The sequence below is a fragment of the Oncorhynchus mykiss genome, chromosome 7 (genome assembly GCF_057628025.1).
Source record: "Oncorhynchus mykiss isolate SJ-2025 chromosome 7, ASM5762802v1, whole genome shotgun sequence".
Taxonomy (NCBI): Eukaryota; Metazoa; Chordata; class Actinopteri; order Salmoniformes; family Salmonidae; genus Oncorhynchus; species Oncorhynchus mykiss.
The window spans coordinates 44,474,985-44,494,987 of NC_143028.1; the positions used below are offsets into that span (position 1 = coordinate 44,474,985).

General features: G+C 42.9%; 1 long non-coding RNA gene across 1 annotated transcript; it reads left to right on the forward strand.

Moving 5' to 3' along the window:
• The first annotated feature begins 2,317 nt into the window (after positions 1-2,317).
• Positions 2,318-7,901, forward strand: LOC149982554 (uncharacterized). Its single transcript, XR_016497270.1, has 4 exons — positions 2,318-2,995; positions 3,087-3,112; positions 3,252-3,277; positions 4,367-7,901. It is a non-coding gene; the product is annotated as an uncharacterized LOC149982554 (long non-coding RNA).
• Positions 7,902-20,003: the final 12,102 nt, after the last annotated feature.

Sequence of the window (20,003 nt, forward strand, 5' to 3'; positions counted from 1 at the left end):
ATTTTTAATGAATTTATTTGCAAATTATGGTGGAAAATAAGTATTTGGTCAATAACAAAAGTTTAACTCAATACTTTGTTATATACCCTTTATTGGCAATGACAGAGGTCAAACATTTTCTGTAAGTCTTCACAAGGTTATCACACACTGTTTCTGATATTTTGGCCCATTCCTCCATGCAGATCTCCTCTAGAGCAGTGATGTTTTGGGGCAGTTGCTGGGCAACACAGACTTTCAACTCCCTCCAAAGATTTTCTATGGGGTTGAGATCTGGAGACTGGCTAGGCCACTCCAGGACCTTGAAATGCTTCTTACAAAGCCACTCCTTCGTTGCCCGGGCGGTGTGTTTGGGATCATTGTCATGCTGAAAGACCCAGCCACGTTTCATCTTCAATGCCCTTGCTGATGGAAGGAGGTTTTCACTCAAAATCTCACGATACATGGCCCCATTCATTCTTTCCTTTACACGGATCAGTCGTCCTGGTCCCTTTGCAGAAAAACAGCCCCAAAGCATGATGTTTCCACCCCCATGCTTCACAGTAGGTATGGTGTTCTTTGGATGCAACTCAGCATTCTTTGTCCTCCAAACACGACATGTTGAGTTTTTACCAAAAAGTTATATTTTGGTTTCATCTGACCATATGACATTCTCCAAATCTTCTTCTGGATCCTCCAAATGCTCTCTAGCAAACTTCAGACGGGCCTGGACATGTACTGGCTTAAGCAGGGGGACACGTCTGGCACTGCAGGATTTGAGTGCCTGGCGGCGTAGTGTGTTACTGATGGTAGGCTTTGTTACTTTGGTCCCAGCTCTCTGCAGGTCATTCACTAGGTCCCCCCGTGTGGTTCTGGGATTTTTGCTTGTGATCATTTTGACCCCACGGGTTGAGATCTTGCGTGGAGCCCCAGATCGAGGGAGATTATCAGTGGTCTTGTATGTCTTCCATTTCCTAATAATTGCTCCCACAGTTGATTTCTTCAAACCAAGCTGCTTACCTATTGCAGATTCAGTCTTCCCAGCCTGGTGCAGGTCTACAATTTTGTTTCTTGTGTCATTTGACAGCTCTTTGGTCTTGGCAATAGTGGAGTTTGGAGTGTGACTGTTTGAGGTTGTGGACAGGTGTCTTTTATACTGATAACAAGTTCAAACAGGTGCCATTAATAAAGGTAATGAGTGGAGGACAGAGGAGCCTCTTAAAGAAGAAGTTACAGGTCTGTGAGAGACAGAAATCTTGCTTGTTTGTAGGTGACCAAATACTTAATTTTCCACCATAGTTTGCAAATAAATTCATTAAAAATTCTACAATGTGATTTTCTGGATATTCTTTTTTCTCTTTTTTTTCTCATTTTGTCTGTCATAGATGAAGTGTACCTATGATGAAAATTACAGGCCTCTCTCATATTTTTAAGTGGGAGAACTTGCACAATTGGTGGCTGACTAAACACTTTTTTGCCCCACTGTATATGTCCAAAACAAGCAAACGGAAAGTACTTGCAGGCAATTTCTACACTCAGGAAAGAAAATGGGAAAAAGCTTGACTGCTTGAACATGCCTGTATTTATGACTGCAGCCATAATATCGGTGTTACCGAGATACTGTTGGTGTTACCGAGATACTATTTAGGGTGTCCACCCACTCTGCCAACTGCCCAGAGTGGGTGAAAAAGTACTTTGGCAATGAAATTTCACTTCCTTATGTTATAAAATACATTTTACCAAGACAAATATGATTATTCATGATCTCAGTGGGCTCTTTCTCTAACATATCATTAACATAATATACAAAAAGTTGTATTTCGTAACCTAATACATCCGATAATAAGCACCGAGCTCTGTCAGTTTCTCGTAATAACTTTTAAGAATTTTACATTCTTTTTTTGTCATCTTCGAAGTTGTTTCCGCAGGTCTCAAAAAGCTAAATTAGCATGACACGAGCTGAATTAAATGTACAAGACTTTGAAAATAAAAATCTTGGGATATGCTCCGTGCTCTGTTGACATTTCACAGAGATACGCTTGTTTTTTGAGAAATCACAGGAATTCCGAAATAATATGAAAAGTGTATACTAAAATATGAAAACATTACATGTCAAGTCTCAAAATCGATATCCATCTTGCCTCTATATTGTTTTATGTCCTGTGGATTCGTAATAGCCTCAATGAGTTTTGGACCATTTATTTTCTTCGAGAATTATCTACACATCTGGGGAGGAGAACTCAAACATACATATGTGATACTGGGAGCACGACAGCGGGACAAAACAGATGACTAAATTATGTTTGCATTCTGTCATATGAAAAGATGTGCTGAGCACAGAAGACCATGCACTCTGATCTCTATCAAGAGTCTTAATGGTGTCTCTCTCTCATTTCATTTCCCCTTTAGGCAGCAGGTTTACTTTCTCTGTGACTAAGCTTCTAGATTCCCTGCCTGTTGACTCAGCAGTTAAGTGCATTCATTCCCATCTCTCTGACTCATTTTGTTTTCGGGCGGATAGAAAACAAGGCCTTCCTGTGGCTGCCTAATGCCTCATAAAGCTGTATGAAAACATACAATAAAGTGTGAATGCTGGGCTTTGACGGGGATAACAGCACAATAACAAGACTGGCAGCCATTTTGAAACTCGTATGCAGTACACTCTAAAAAGTAGGGATTTAACAAGAGTTCTTCTAATATCCTCAAAGTTCTTTGAAGAAGTTTAGTGTCCTTGGCACTGTAAAAGCCCCCCAAAAGGTTCTTCCAAGAACCCCATAGGATGTGGGGTTCATCGAGGAACCTCCTTAGTTGGTGAGGGTTCTTGCAGGAACCTAACTACCCAACTCAAACACTTGAATTTAAATTTGGAAGGACAGCAGGTGTAGGCACTCAACTGAAAAATGTAAAAACCTCCTCTAAATTGATATTGTTTTATGATGATACCATCTCTTTTCATATTTGTGCAAATCTTTCTAAAACAGAAAAGGGACACAATTCAATGGAAATCAATCAACAAAAGGTAAGAATATGTAGGATATGAAAATATGTTGAAGTCTAGCTGTATTGGGTGCAGATAATTGAACTGCTCACTTTTGTGTCTGTGTCTGCAGGAATACAGACAAGGAGGCATGCAAAGGTATGTAAATTGGTATTGGTATGTTATGCAGATCACATTTACCATCCTCCTCTCTTATGTAGGATATGAGAATATGTTGAAGTCTAGCTGTATTGGGTGCAGATAATTGAACTGCTCACTTTTGTGTCTGTGTCTGCAGGAATACAGACAAGGAGGCATGCAAAGGTATGTAAATTGGTATTGGTATGTTATGCAGATCACATTTACCATCCTCCTCTCTTACCGCTTCAATGAATATCCCATAGGCCTCTACATTATGGACAAGGTATGTGTATGAAAACCATTATCAAAACAGCTTTTTTCATTCACATTTACCACAAAAACCAAGGTATGAATACTGTTGTCTGCATATTTTGTTAATCATCTGTATAATTACTATTTTTTGGATTCACCCTCCCTAAACCTCTGATGAATATTAAAGGAAACCTGTTTGATCACCATGAACAGCAAATCATTCTGGGTATGGATACGGAGAACATGAACACATTAACATCAACCCGCCAGAGGATATACCCATTGGACTTGGGGCTCTGCTAGGAGTTTACCTCGTATTTAGATTTGTTTTATTCTGCCATAGAGAGGCTTTTATTGTCTATTTTGGTTAGGCCAGGGTGTGACTAGGGTGGGCATCTAGTTTCTTTATTTCTATGTTTTCTATTTCTTTGTGTTTGGCCGGGTGTGGTTCTCAATCAGAGGCAGCTGTCTATCGTTGTCTCTGATTGAGAATCATACTTAGGCAGCTTTTCCCATCTGTGTTTTGTGGGTAGTTGTTTTCTGTTTTGTGTTTTGACCAGGCAGAACTGTTTCGTTTTGTGCCACGTTGTTATTTTATTTCAGTGGTCAGTTTTAATAAATATCATGAACATGTATGACGCTTCGCTTTGGTCCACTCCTTCTTCATCAGATGAGCATTACAGCTTTGCCACTAAAATCATTTTAAAAACACAGAGAACTAAAATATTGTGTTATTGTTGTTTTTGTGATATGTATTATTATTAGATTAATTATAACAACGGGGGAGTGGGAGGGTTGTTAAAAAATCTACCCCGAAAGGTTCTTCGATTGTCCATTAAAAGGGGTTCCTTGAAGAACTTATAGGGGTTCCCCCACAGTTTAAATTTGAAGAACCCCTAAAGGATTCTCCAGGAACCTTTTCTTTTTAGAGTGTATGTGGTGCCTGAGTGTATCATATATAATGCATTCAAAGAGGCACCGTTGCACATCCAAATCACTGAGAGTGTCTCTCTTTTTCAGACGGAGAATGAGAGCAGGCATAGAAGTGGGGAGTGAATCAAATGAAATGGGCCTATTTGCATTGAGCCAGAGGAGAGTGGCTGGGGCCTTTAATGTGGGCAAGGTGAATCTAAAGAGAAGGAGAAGAGACTCTCTCAGAATGGAGGAGCTTTGTCAGGGATACCCAGAGGGCCCATGGCTGTTCAGGCTGATACTTAGCCTGCGAGGAGAGGGATGGATGGAGGATTATTCAGTAGCTTTTCTACTCGATTCAACGCAACGCCGACCAGACCAGTTAATGAGACGGGCACCGCCTTGCTGTCAATGTCTCATTGACTTCTTAAGAGGGCATCATTAGCACCACACCGAACTGGGTTCAAACTCACTGACGGAAAATGGGGTTAACATACTGATCAGAGAGAGCAAGAGAACGTGTGTAAGAGATTGAGAGAAAGACAGAGACAGAGGCAGAAACAGAGACAAAAACATCAAGACAAAAAAAGGCAATGGAGTCCAGACTCCACTGGGCAGGGCCTGAGGTCTCAGCCACATGCGGTGAGTCCTGTGGGTTGTTAGTGAAGCCCCCTGCTGTTACATAAGTTTAAGGGAAGGTAGAGCAGACAACCTTCTGGGATCTGTGGCTCTCCTCTCCAGCGATCTCCATGCCTACAGCCTGCTGAGTGGAAATTGACAATGGATTATGGAGGGAAACCACAAAACACTTGACTGCCTCCCTCTACCCTCTATGCGAATGGAGGTGGGGAGCAAGGGAGATCAGATGTGTGACATCATTATTTCCCTCTTCGAGTAGTGCTGAACATTGTAGAAGAGACCCGAGCTGTACATAAAGGACATAAACAGGAGCTACATAGACGTTTTAGTGCAGTTTCTAATGACAATAACCCTGGAGGAACATTATACTTAGCAAACAAATGTAAGCTGTCCGCACCTCTCATCATTATCTACATTGTTGGAATTCACATGTTTTGGAGCCTAAGTCAAAAATGCCAATTCACTGCTCAAAACACCTAAAATGAGCTTTTCCACTAAGAGTGTACATTCAAAGGCTACTGGATGGAATCGCTGCTTTTAATTTGAGCGATTCAGTCCTATTGTTCTAAGCCCACACATTCCCTCACTTCCCCTTTCCGCCCATCCTTCTTTCCTTTCCTTTCCTCCTCCCTTCCTCCATTCTTCATTTGATGCTAAGTAAAATGTTCTGTAGTTGATCTCAATGGCAATATCGTACCTGTACCATCTCATCTCTCAAGGGGAAGTATACATGTCATTACCATCCAACAAAGAATATTCTAATTTATGTTGGAATAAAAGCACAATGGGATGATATTGAGGAAGGCATCACACTGACATGTTGCATTGTCCATATTTGCATGGTCTCTTTTTACACCCCAGGAACCATGCTATGATGAGGGCAGAAAGCCTGTGTTACGGAAAGAGTTACACTCTGCTACGAATAATGGTAACAGATTTGGCACCCATACTAATTCCAAAGTAACTGCTAAAGTATTAACGGATTGTAAATCAGGAATACAGCAAGCCATGTTTTTTTCCTAGGGACAAAAAACACCTTTGACAGCTCTGTGAGAGAGAAATTAGAAAGTTGAATTGCATGAATCAGACACATTCATATTCTGAAAGGCATGGCCAACCGGGTGAAAATGTGTAAGTGAATCACCTGTCAATCACTCTGGTTAATTTTAGCTACCATTACATTTTATAGTCTACCAAGTTGATGACTCCAATTGTATGACAACAATGCATTTTCATACACCAGGTACGTTTTGTTGACAGAATCAAATATTGTCCAGAGCCAGCATCTTTACTTCATTTTTGCTCTTGCCCTTGTTATAAAGTAGAGAAAGGACAGAACACAGAGAATATTTTACTTTATGGAATATGGATCACTGACTATCAAAAGCTCCCCTCAAAACGAGAGAGGTTGACAGTGCAAAGAATAGAATAAACATGAAGCAAATTCACCTCATTTGCCATTATAAAATATCCCACATTTGCACATGTCAAAAGAGAAATTCATTTTCACCGCCGAACAGATTTGTTTATTTGACTGAAACGGGGCTGAAGAAAACACACCCATCTTTTTTTTTCGAGAAGTGCTTCATCACCTCCTCCCCTCTGCCTGCACTCTCCCTCATCTGCTGACACTGATCATTTCTAAGTGAGTGTCTCTCTCACTCTCTGTCATAATCACTGCACTTTATGGTCCCTTTGCCCTCTTTTGCCCTTTAAAGATGTCAGGGTAATGAGTGTTCTGGAGGACTGGGTGAGTGGGTTATTTAGCTATTCAGTCGGGCTCCCACAGCACACGCCTGCTCTCCTCTGCTCCTCTGCTCCTACCTCCCAAACCCTGTCTACTGAGGAGAGTGGCAGGCTAGTACAGGACTAAAAACACAACGTCACAAAAGTGAATTGAGCTGGAGAGGTTCAGAGCAGAAGAGATACGCCTTTGATAATGTGCATGTTCTCTTTTAGCTTCAGTCGTCTTTCTGCCCCTGCAATTTACTGTACAGAAATATGTCTAAATGCAGATTTAAAATGAATAACCTCAGCGAGGGCGGACTAGCACTTACAGTATTTGACTGATAGGGCATGGCATATAACCTGTAGATGATAGATCATTCTCTTAATCCCACTCTCTTTGAACAAATTAAAAGTTCTACCTCGATTGTACTCTGAAGGTAGAGAATATTTGAACAGTAGGCTATTATAGCTTCCTTTCAGCAACTTGATGTCATTGTAACCTATGGACTGAATCAGGAATAATGGTTAAATGAATCAGGGTTGTCTTTTTAGAAAAAATAAAATAAAACCAATGTTCAATAAGAAAATATTTAATATTAGGGAACCAGAGTAGGCACAACTTGATCTATGACACAGAGGTATCTCTCCAATCTATGAAGAATGTTATTTTTTTTGTATTACATTTTTTTGTACTTTTTACCCCTTTTTTCTCCTCAATTTCATCATATCCAATTGGTAGTTACAGTTTCGTCCCATCGCTGCAACTCCCATACGGACTCGGGTGAGGCGAAGGTCGAGAGTCATGCGTCCTCCGAAACGTCCTCCAAGCCTCACTGCTTCTTGACACACTGCTCGCTTAACCCAGAAGCCAGCCGCACCAATATGTCGGAGGAAACAATGCACAGCTTTGGACCTGAAGTCAACATGCATGTGTCAGACCGCCACAAGGAGTCGCTAGAACGTGATGGGACAAGGACATCCCAGCTGGCCAAACCCTCCCCAAACCCGGACGATGCTGGGCCAATTTTGCCCTGCCTCATGGGTCTTCCATCGCGGCTGGCAATCAAATGACTCGGGAGGCCCTCTATGAATAATTTCCTTACAATTTCCCATTTCCTTACATTTAAGCAAACTAGCAAGTATGTTTGAATTCAGTTAAATGTGAAAATGTTGTCAGACTATTTCTAACCCACTACATTGGTTGCGTTGACAACCAAACAATTCAATATCCAATTTGTCTACAAATGTATAATTGATATGTTGGATTCACGTCTCCATCTCAACCAAAAATGTTATTTAAAGATTAGGACTAAATCAAATCAAACTTTAAATGCACTTAAAGTTAGTTTGATTTGATTTAGTCCTATTCTTTAAATTACATTTTTGGTTGAGATGGAGATGTGAATCCAACATTGTAATTATTAAGTTGTAGATTACATTTGAAATCAAGCAAATCTTGAAACCTTAGGCCTGTATGTATGTATGTATTGTTTATTTTTAGTTGATCCCTGGGTTAAATTGAAACAATAGATAATAAAAGAATGGACGACTTGACCAGAGGTCCAGGACCTGAAGAACAGTTTGCAGTTCTCCCAGGGTCAGCTTGATGAGTTGAAAAAGGAGAACGACAAAAATGACAGCAATCTGTAAGACATTGAGAGAGGACATCAGTTCTGTGTGTGAATCCATGATAACAATGATGGATAAATCAGACTCGAGGGACAATCAAGGCAGAACAACATGGCTGTGGACGGAATTGCAGAATCTCCACATGAGACCTGGATGGAGTCTGAGGACAAAGTGAGGTAAATGATCTCTGAGAAATGAAAAATGGACCCACAGGAATATTGAGGTGGTGCGTGCCCACAGGACTGGTGGTTCACTTGGCACATCTTAAGCCTTTTCTTTTGGGTTTTGCTATAGACCACTAAGTGCTAACAGTCAGTATCTAAATAATATGTGTGAAATGTTTGATAGTGTATGTGATGTAAACAGATGTCTACTTTCTTGGGGACCTGAATATTGACTGTTTTTTATCAAGCTGTCCGTTTAAGAGGAAGCTTCTTACTGTAAACAGTGCCTGTAATCTGGTTCAGGTTATTAATCAACCTACCAGGATGTTTACAAACACTACAGGAACATGTATCGATCAAATTTTTACTAATACTGTAGAACTTTGTTCTGAAGCTGTATCCGTACCCATTGGATGCAGTGATCACAATATAATGGCTATATCCAGGAAAGCCAAAGTTCCAACAGCTGGGCCTAAAATAGTGTATAATAGATCATACAAAAGATTTTGCGTGTGGATGATCTTGGATGATGTTAAAAATGTTTGTTGGTCTGATGTGATTAATGAGGAGCATCCAGATGCTGCACTTGATGAATTTATGACATTGCCTCTTCCAATTATTTATTAACATGAACCCGTTAAGAAACTGACTGTTAGAACTGTTAAGGAGGAATTGAAAAACTATATGGTTGAAAGAGAGTGGCTAATAAGTCTGGCTGCACATCTGACTGACAGAATTACTGCAAATTGATTAATTCAACAAAAATATGAAAATGTGTTATGAAGCCAAGATCAAAGATACAAAGAATGATTGAAACAAACTTGATAACTGTAAATGAAATTAGGGTCAGAAAGACAAATTCAACTCCATCTTTCATCGAATCAGATGGCTTTTTCATTACAAAACCATTTGATGTTGCCAATTATAAAATAAATTATCCAACCACAACTCCATTTTGCTCCTATATGATGTACCTGTGACAAGAACCATTCAATGCTGGTCTGACCAATCGGAATCCAAGCTTCAAGATTGTTTTCATCACATGGACTGGGAAATATTCCGGGCAGCCTCAGAGAATAACATCGAGTTATACGCTGATTCGGTGAGTGAGTTTATCAGGAAGTGCATTGGAGATGTTGTACCCACTGTGACTATTAAAACCTACCCTAACAAGAAACCGTGGATAGATGGCAGTATTTGCACAAAACTGAAAGAGCAAACCACTGCATTTAACCATGGAAAGATGACTGGGAATATCAGTATAGTTATTCCGACTGCAAGGCAATCAAACAAGCAAAATGTCGGTATAGGGACAAAGTGGGGTCGCAATTCAATGGGATACACATGAGACGCATGTGGCAGGGTCTACAGGCAATTACGACTACAAAAAGAAAACCAGCCACATCACGGACAACGACGTCTTGCTTCCAGACAAACTAAACCCATTCTTTGCCCGCTTTGAGGATAATACAGTGCCACCTTTGCTGCCCGCTACCAAGGACTGTGGGCTCCCCTCTCCTTATCAAGGCACAATGTGAGACCCAAATGCAGACACAAGAGGCAGATGGTTGGAGTCTTACAATGCTTACAATGACTGACAGTTAGATTGGGGTTGGAATCCGGATGACAGGCTGGTTAGCCGGGCCCCTTCAGGTCCAGTTTGGGAGCGTTGCACCTCGCAAACCAGGTTCTCAATACCCCAATCCACAGTGACAACAAGGCATGAGGTAGCGAGAATGGTTTCAGAAGTCGAGGGTGTGGCAGACAAACTTTATAGGCTGGTGAGAGCATCAGGCTTCACATCTTTAGACCCAGGATGGTAGGAAATGGTAAAGTTGAATCTGGTAAACAGAAGGGCCCACCGGACCTGCCTTGAGTTGAGACGCTTGGCTGAACGGAGATATTCCAAGTTTTTATGGTCGGTCCAGACCAGGAATGGCTCTTCTGCTCCTTCCAGCCAGTGCCTCCACTCCTCCAATGCCATCTTCACCACGAGGAGTTCTCGGTTGCTAACATCGTAGTTCCTCTCAGCAGGATTGAGACGATGGGACAGGAAGACATAGGGATGCTGTAATTCCGAATGAAACGGCGGTAGAAATTTGCAAAACCAAGAAACTGTTGCAACTGCACCCTGGACGTTGGATGGAGCCAATCCACCACAGCTTTCACCTTTCCAGGATCCGTCTGAACATTGCCCTCAGCAATGACATATCCCAGAAAGGTGATAGAAGAGCGGTGGAACTCACTTCTCGGCTTTCATGAACAATTGGTTCTCCAGGAGGCCCTGAAGGAGCTGTCTGACATGGAAAACATTTTCTTGGGCAGATCTGGAACAAACAGGATGTCGTCCAGGTAGAAGAACACAATCAGGTTTAGCATGTCCCCAAACATTTCATTGACCAAAGCCTGGAAGACAGTGAGTCCAAATGGCATGACCTGGTACTCATAATGTCCACTGGCTGTGTGGAAGGCTGTCTTCCACTCATCCCCCTTGCGCATCCGAACCAGGTGGTAGGCATTCAACTTGGAAAACAAGGTAGCCCCCTGGAGAGGTTGAAACACCGAGGAGAGGAGAGGTAGGGGGTAATGACTTTTGACAGTGATATCGTTAAGTCCCCGGTAGTCAATGCACGGGCGCAGCATCTTGTCCTTCTTCTCCACAAAGAAAAACCCTGCGCCGGCAGAAGGACGAACGGCCCAGTCCTCTATGTACTCCTCCATAGCTTTGGTCTCTGGTCCAGACAGAGAATACAACCGACCCCAATGTGGTGTGGTGCCTGGAAGAGGGTCAATGGCACAATTATAAGGACGGTGCAGGGGAAGGGAAGGGAAGTAGCACGTGCCTTACTGAACACTTCCAGGAGGTCATGGTAATCAGTAGGAATAGCAGAGACATCCACAGTCTTGCTAACATCCTGAGTAGGATGACTTGGGGAAGGCTGTGCTGCTTGAAGGCAGTGGGAATGGCAAAAAGGACTCCAATCCAGGATGGAGCTTGGGTCCAGTCAATCACATGATTTTGTTTTTGTAGCCAGGAAATTCCCAACACAACCGGAACATGGGGAGATGCAATGAGGAGGAAGTGTATTGTCTCACTGTGGTTACCAGAAACCCATAATTGAACGGGCACAGTACTATGGGTGACTTCCAATACAGAGCGGCCGTCCAGTGCCCTAGCATCCATGGGCACAGAGAGAGGCTGAGTGGGAATACCAAGCTCCGAAGCCATCGTGCCATCCATAAGACATTCATCAGCCCCAGAGTCAATGAGCACTCGGAGAGACAGATTGGACTCCCCAAGCAGCAATTTGCAGATTGTTGTTCCCAAACTGCCATAGCCCAGGAGAGCGCCCTTCCCAACATTAGCGTAATTATATATGCTATCTTCGATCGGTTTGAAGAAAACGAAGATGGCTGTAGCTCAAAAATAAGCAAGCACTGTGAAAGAAAATGTCACGAATCCCGCCGAAGGTGGTTCCTCTTGCTGTTTGGGCGGCGCTCTGCGGTCGTCGTCGTCGTCGCCGGCCTACTAGCTGCCACCGATCCCCTTTTCTGTTTCAGTTTGTTTTGTCTGATTAGTCTCACCTGTTTCTTGTTTGGGTTTTGATTTGGGCTATTTAAACCAGGTATGCCCGCCTGCTTTTGTGGTTGTTTTTCTGTTCATGTGTGTGTGGATTCTCATGGACTCTTTCCTCCGGACTGTTTGGTCCTGCTTTTGGGCTAGTTAAGTGATGCGCCTTAGTGTTTGGCGTCACCATTACTTGTTGTCCTGGAATAAACGACCACGATTGAACTACCTCTGCTCTCTGCGCCTGACTCCTCCACCCACTACTCCTAGAAGCCGTGACAGAAAACCTCGGCAGGTACCAGGATTCCCCGAATATTGCTCTGGAGGAGGTAAGCGGGGTTCATGGGGAGTCGAGATAGGGTGTACAAACTCTCCACAGATAGGGGAACAATTACAGGGTGATTGGGGTTTTTCAGAGGTGGCAGACAATCTCTGAGTAACTCCCTGATTTGCTCCATAATAACCTTTAACCCATGTTCATGTTGATTCGTCAAGGAACTGTGCCCTTCCAAAAGGCCCTGTAGCAACTCCTGAGGTCTCCCAATGGTGGCTCCCTGCAGGGAGACAGCTTGGCAGAGCTGGTCCAAGTCTGCTGGGTCTGTCATGGCCAGTTTGTACTGTCAAGGCACAAGGTGAGACCCAAATGCAGACACAGGAGGCAGATGGTTGGAGTCTTACAATGTTTATTAATCCAAAGGGGTAGGCAAGAGAATGGTCGTGGACAGGTAAAAGGTCAAAACCAAATCAGAGTCCAGGAGGTCCAGTGTGGCAGGCAGGCTCGTGGTCAAGGCAGGCAGAATAGTCAGGCAGGCAGGTACAAAGTCCAGAAACAGGCAAGGGTCAAAACCGGGAGGACTAGAAAAAAGAGAATACAAAAGGCAGGAGAACAGGAAAATGCTGGTTGATTTGAAAACATACAAGACGAACTTGCACAGAGAGACAGGAAACACAGGGATAAATACACTGTGGAAAATAAGCGACACCTGGAGGGGGTGGAGACAATCACAAGGACAGGTGAAACAGATCAGGGTGTGACACTCCTTCCCCGTGGCTTATTGTAATTAAGACATTTAAATGTGTTATCCCTAGCAAGGCTGCTTTCCCAGATGACATCCCTAGCTGTGTCCTCGGAGCATGCGCAGACTAGCTGGGTGGTGTGTTTATGGACATATTCAATCGCTCCCTATCCCAGTCTGTTGTCCCAACATGCATCAAGATTGCCACCATTGTTCCTGTACCCAAGAAGGCAAAGATAACTGAACTAAATGACTCACTTCTGTCATCATGAAGTTCATTGAGAGACTAGTCAAGGATCATATCACCTCCACCTTACCTGCACTCCTAGACCAATTTCAGTTTGCATACCGCCCCAACAGGTCCACAGACGATGCAATCGCACACTGGCCTATCCCATCTAAACAAGAGGAATACAGAGGAATTGAATACAGCTCAGCATTCAACACCATGGAACCCTCCAAGCTCATCATTAAGCTTGAGGCCCTGGGTCTCAACCCCTCCCTGTGCAGTTGGGTCCTGGAGTTTCTGACTAGCCGCCCCCAGGTGGGGAAGGTAGGAAACAACATCTCCACTTCGCTGATCCTCAACACTGGGGCCCCACAAGGGTGTATGCTCAGCCCCCTCCTGTACACCCTGTTCACCCATGACTGTGTGGCTATATGCACACCTCCAACTGTTTGCAGACGACACAACAGTAGTGGGCTTGATTACCATCAAAGACGAGACAGCCTACAGGGAGGAGGTGAGGCCACTAGGAGTGTGGAGTCAGGAAAACAACCTCTCACTCACCGTCAACAAAACAATGGAGCTGATCGTGGACTTCAGGAAACAGCAGAGGGAGCAACCCCCATCCACATCAACAGGACAGCAGTGGAGAAGGTGCAACGTTTTAAGTTCCTCGGTGTACACATCACAGACAAATTGAAATGGCCCACCCAGACAGATGATTTGGCTTCAACCTCAGGAGGCTGAAGAAATGTGGCTTGTCAGCTAAAACCCTCACAAACTTTTACTCTAATTTGATTTGATTTGATCAAGTGGCCTTTACTGGTTCTAACAGCAGACTTATAAGCTTGCTGCCAGCTCGTAGCAAACTTTTTTGTGTTTGACTAAATACAATGCTATTTCTCTGTAAACAAATTAACAACAGACTTTCAGCATGCTTATAGTGAACGGCACTCAACATGTACTGCACTGACACAAATGACTGATGATTGGTTGAAAGAAATTGATAATAAGAAGATTGCAGGAGCAGTACTGTAAGATTTCAGTGTAGCCTTTGATATTATTAATAACCTCTTAGAGCTACCCTCCTACTTTTTTCAATTTCAGCCTGAAGACATACCCAAATCTAACTGCCTAACTGCCAAATCTAGCTCAGGCACAGAACCAAGGATATGCATATTGGTACCATTTGAAAGAAAACACTCTGAAGTTTGTGTAAATGTGAATTGAATGTAGGAGAATATAACACAATAGATCTGGTTTAGATAATACAATGAAAAAAAACATATGTTTTTTATTTTTGTTGTTGTATCATTATCTTTAAAATGAACAAGATAAAACAAACATTCAGATCGGAAGATGGGGACAATTTCAATGAAAAACATAAGAGGGCAACAGTACTTGTGCACAGTTTCAGATGATAACTTCCAAAATGAGCATGCTACATGACATTTATCATGAAGTCACCCAGGTGTCCCACACAAGTAGCCCAAATGTACCCAAGTGGCCAAATTGGTGAAGTTATAGATTTTGAATGGAATAACTGTATACAAAATACCAAAATGGTATTCTAACACCCCCCCCCCCCCCAAAAAAAAAAAAAATGGAGAAAAAACATTAAAAAATATATATACACGTTTACAAAATAACACTTTCCATATTTGGAAGACCCTCAGTCCTCCTGCTGATGCCAGGTGCCATAGCACATCCATGCCTGCAGAAATACATTTGGGCAGATGAACACCACTTGTGGGGGATGGACACCTTGGCACTGGGGGCTCATATTCGGAGTCAGTGTCACTGTGAAAGAAAATGTTCAGTTAGAATAGTTTCACATATGAGCCCTGTATCAACAGGTATAATAAACAGATATATATAGAGTACAGGGAACATAAGGTTGAATATATTATTATAGACCTGCTAGATCTACTGTCTCTATTATATTATGACAGACCAGCTAGATCCACTGTCTTTTTTATACTACAACAGACCAGCTGTATCTACTGTCTCCATTTCACTTTGGCCATTGTTGTGGGCCTGCCCTCCCCTCAACAGCCTCAAATAGGCTATCCTCCATTTGGAAATCGCTAAATGAATCGTCCTCGATCAATTTCTTCTAAAATTGCGTGTACATCTGTATATCTAGACTTAGATTTAGCTTTTCCTGACTTAGTCGCCATACTGATTGACATATAAACAGCTGAATATGCTGTTTATATTAACCTTGTGAAGACTTACAGAAAATGTTTGACCTCTGTCATTGCCAACAAAGGGTATATAAGAAAGTATTGAGATAAACTTTTGTTATTGACCAAATACTTATTTTCCACCATAATTTGCAAATAAATTCATTAAAAATCCTACATTGTGATTTTCTGGATTTTTTTTCTTCTCATTTTGTCTGTCATAGTTGAAGTGTACCTATGATGAAAATTACAGGCCTCTCTCATCTTTTTAAGTGGGAGAACTTGCACAATTGGTGGCTGACAAAATACTTTTTTGCCCCACTGTAGATTCAATGGTTGTAAAGATGGGGAGAGGTCTGTCCATCTTTACATCCACTTTTTTGATGCCACACTCCAAAAAGCAAGTTCTGCAGGCTCTAGTTTTGTCTAATCTTGATTATTGTCCAGTTGTGTGGTCCAGTGCTGCAAGGAAAGACCTAGTTAAGTTGTCGCTGGCCCAGATCAGACGGCTTGTTTTGATCTACATTGTAATCAGAGGGCTGATATACTATGCATGCCAGTCTCTCTTGGCTAAGAGTTGAGGAGAGACTGACTACATCACTTCTTCTTTTTATAAGAATAATTAATGTGTTGTAAATCCCAAATTGTTTGCATTGTCAATTTACGCACAGCTCTGACACACACACTTACACCACCAGACATGCCACCAGAGGTCTTTTCACAGTCCCCAAATCCAGAACAAATTCAAGAAAGTGTACAGTATTATATAGATCCCTTATTGCATGGAACTTCTTTCCATCTCTTATTGCTCAAATAAACAGAAAACCTGGTTTCAAAAAACAGATTAAACAACACCTTATGGCACAACGACTCTCCCCTATTTGACCTAGATAGTTTGTGTCTATGCATTGATACGTAGGCTACGTGTTCCTTTAAAAAAAATGTATGTAGTTCTGTCCTTGAGCTGTTCTTGTCTATCAATGTTCTTTATTATGTCATGTTTCATGTTTTGTGTGGACCCCAGGAAGAATAGCTGCTGCTTTTGCAACAGCTAATGCGGATCCTAATAAAATACAAAATACCAATACCAAATGACTGCGTATGCTATATAGGCATAGCTAGTATCGTTGATGATATACTGTATGACTTAAAGTATGTGTAATTTGCTCTGTTAAACTTTGATTGCAATAGTAAATATATTCAGTTGTTAAGTGGAGATCTTTAAATAATCATTCTGATTATAGCACATTGGTAGTAGTCAGTGACAAATATCTAAGCAGGGCTGGATTTGGTTAAGACTCTGGATGGGAGACGAGAAGGATAGCTGTAGATGGATCAACTCTCCAGTAAGAAGTGTTGCCCAGCCTGTAGTTTTTTCCCCCAGCCTGTTTCAAAGGTACAAATTCAGCATGTTTTATACAAGGTTTGTCTTTGTTGAAAATGTGTTACCATGATGACATAGTCCTGTGGTTGAACTTTCACCATCAAAATAAGAGTTGATGTCTTTTTTCAAATCCTATGTCACATAGATTCCGTGTCACAATATGCTGACAAATGATACTGAAACAACATTAATTCAACCAGTTTGTGCCCAGTTTTCAATACTTTTCAATAGCTCATGTTCGAAGGACAACGGCACTGAGCCTTTTATTGTATTTATTATGAGATTGGAGAACACATTGGGAGGGATCTTAGAACGAACAGAATCTTTACAGATCCTTGATATCCTTCATCTGCACGTATGGATTGCCCTCTTCAATTCAAACCACAGGTATTCAATGGGTTTCCGGTCTGAAAACTGAGATGACCATTGCAAAATTTAGATTTTGTGGCCAATTAACAATTTCTTTGTGGATTTTGAGGTGTGCTTTGGGTTATTGTCTTGCTGGAAGAGCCATTTGCAGCCATGTTTCAACCTCCTTGTAGAGGCAACCAGGTTTTTGGCAAAAATAACCTGGTTCTGTGTAAAGTTGACCTTAATCAAATCAAATCAAATGTATTTATATAGTCTATCTTACATCAGCTGATATCTCAAAGTGCTGTACAGAAACACAGCCTAAAACCCCAAACAGCAAGCAATGCAGGTGTAGAAGCACGGTGGCTAGGAAAAACTCCCTAGGAAGGCCAAAACCTAGGAAGAAATCTAGAGAGGAACCAGGCTATGAGGGGTGGCCAGTCCTCTTCTGGCTGTGCCGGGTGGAGATTATAACAGAACATGGCCAAGATGTTCAAATGTTCATAAATGACTAGCATGGTCAAATAATAATAATCACAGTAGTTGTCAAGGGTGCAACAAGTCAACACCTCAGGAGTAAATGTCAGTTGGCTTTTCATAGCCGATCATTAAGAGTATCTCTACCGGTCCTGCTGTCTCTAGAGAGTTGAAAACAGCAGGTCTGGGACAGGTAGCACGTCCGGTGAACAGGTCAGGGTTCCATAGCCACAGGCAGAACAGTTGAAACTGGAGAAGCAGCACGGCCAGGTGGACCGGTTGACAGCAAGGAGTCATCATGCCAGGTAGTCCTGAGGCATGGTCCTAGGGCTCAGGTCCTCCGAGAGAGAAAGAAAGAAAGAGAGAAAGAGAGAATTAGAGAGAGCATACTTAAATTCACACAGGGCACCGGATAAGACAGCAGAAGTACTCCAGATATAACAAACTGACCCTAGCCCCCCGACACATAAACTAAATACTGGAGGCTGAGACAGGAGGGGCCCGAAACACTGTGGCCCCATCCGATGATACCCCCGGACAGGGCCTCTTTTCTCTGAAAAATAGCATTGTTTTTGGTCAAACACAATTCTCTCCATTAGTTTACTAAAAAACAGGCAGCAAACTGATTGGGAGGCTGTTAGAAATTTTAGGAAGTGAAATTACTTCAGCTTCCTCCCACACTAACCTGAATTTGGTCAGGTTAGTGTGGGAGAGGTGCATTTTTTTAAATGATAAGCCACCAGGTATAGACAACCTTGATGGGAAAGAATTGAGAATTGTAGCATCTAAAGGAGTATGTGTGAACACAGGTGTGGAAGGGTTTTGCCAGCCCCACATGAGATGTATGTGGCAGAGTCTACAGTCAATCACGGACTACAAAAGAAAAACCAGCCCCGTCGCGGACCACGATGCCTTGCTCCCAGACAGACTAAACAACTTTTTTGCTCGCATTGAGGACAATAAAGTGCCACTGACATGACCCGCTACCAAAACCTGCGGGCTCTCCTTCACTGTAGCCAACGTGAGTAAAAGATTTAAACGCGTTAACCCTCGCAAGGCTGCAGGCCCAGACGGCATCCCAGCTGGCTAGTGTGTTTACAGACATATTCAATCCATACTTATCCCAGTCTGCTGTTCCCACATGCTTCAAGAGGGCCACCATTGTTCCTGTTCCCAAGAAAGCTAAGGTAACTGAGATAAATGACTACTGCCCTGTAGCACTCACTTCCGTCATCATGAAGTGCTTTGAAAGACTAGTCAAGGACCATATCACCTCCACACTACCTGACACCCTAGACCCACTCCAATTTGCTTACCGCCCCAATAGGTCCACAGACGACGCAATCGCCATCACACTGCACACTGCCCTATCCCATCTGGACACGAGGAATACCTATGTAAGAATGCTGTTCATCGATTACAGCTCAGCATTTAACACCATAGTACCCTCTAAACTCGTCATTAAGCTCGAGACCCTGGGTCTCGACCCTGCCCCTCGACCCTGCCCTGTGCAACTGGGTCCTGGACTTCCTGACGGGCCACCCCCAGGTGGTGAGGGTAGGTAACAACATCTCCACCCTGCTGATCCTCAACACTGGGTCCCCACAAGGGTGCGTTCTCAGCCCTCTCCTGTACTCCCTGTTCACCCACGACTGCGTGGCCATGCACGCCTCCAACTCAATCATCAAGTTTGCAGACGACACTACAGTGGTGGGCTTGAACACCAACAATGACGAGACGGCCTTCAGGGAGTAGGTGAGGGCCCTCGGAGTGTGGTGTCAGGAAAATAACCTCACACTCAATGTCAACAAAACAAAGGAGATGATCGTGGACTTCAGGAAACAGCAGAGGGAGCAGCCCCCTATCTACATTGATGGGTCAGTAGTGGAGAGGGTGGAGAGTTTTAAGTTCCTATGCGTACAAATCACAGACATACTGAAATGGTCCAGCCACACAGACAGCGTGGTGAAGAAGGCGCAGCAGCGCCTCTTCAACCTCAGGAGGCTGAAGAAATTTGTCTTGTCACCAAAAAACACTCACAAACTTTTACAGATGCACAATTGAGAGCATTCTGTCAGGCTGTATCACAGCCTGGTACGACAGCTGCTCCGCCCATAACCGGAAGGCTCTCAAGAGGGTAGTGAGGTCTGCACAACGCATCACCGGGTGCAAACTACCTGCCCTCCAGGACACCTACACCACCAGATATTACATGAAGGCCAAAAAGATCATCAAGGACAACAACCACTCGAGCCACTGCCTGTTCACCCCACTATCATCCAGAAGGCGAGGTCAGTACGGGTGCATCAAAGCGGGGACGGAGAGACTGAAAAACAGCTTCTATCTCAAGGCCATCAGACTGTTAAACAGCCATCAC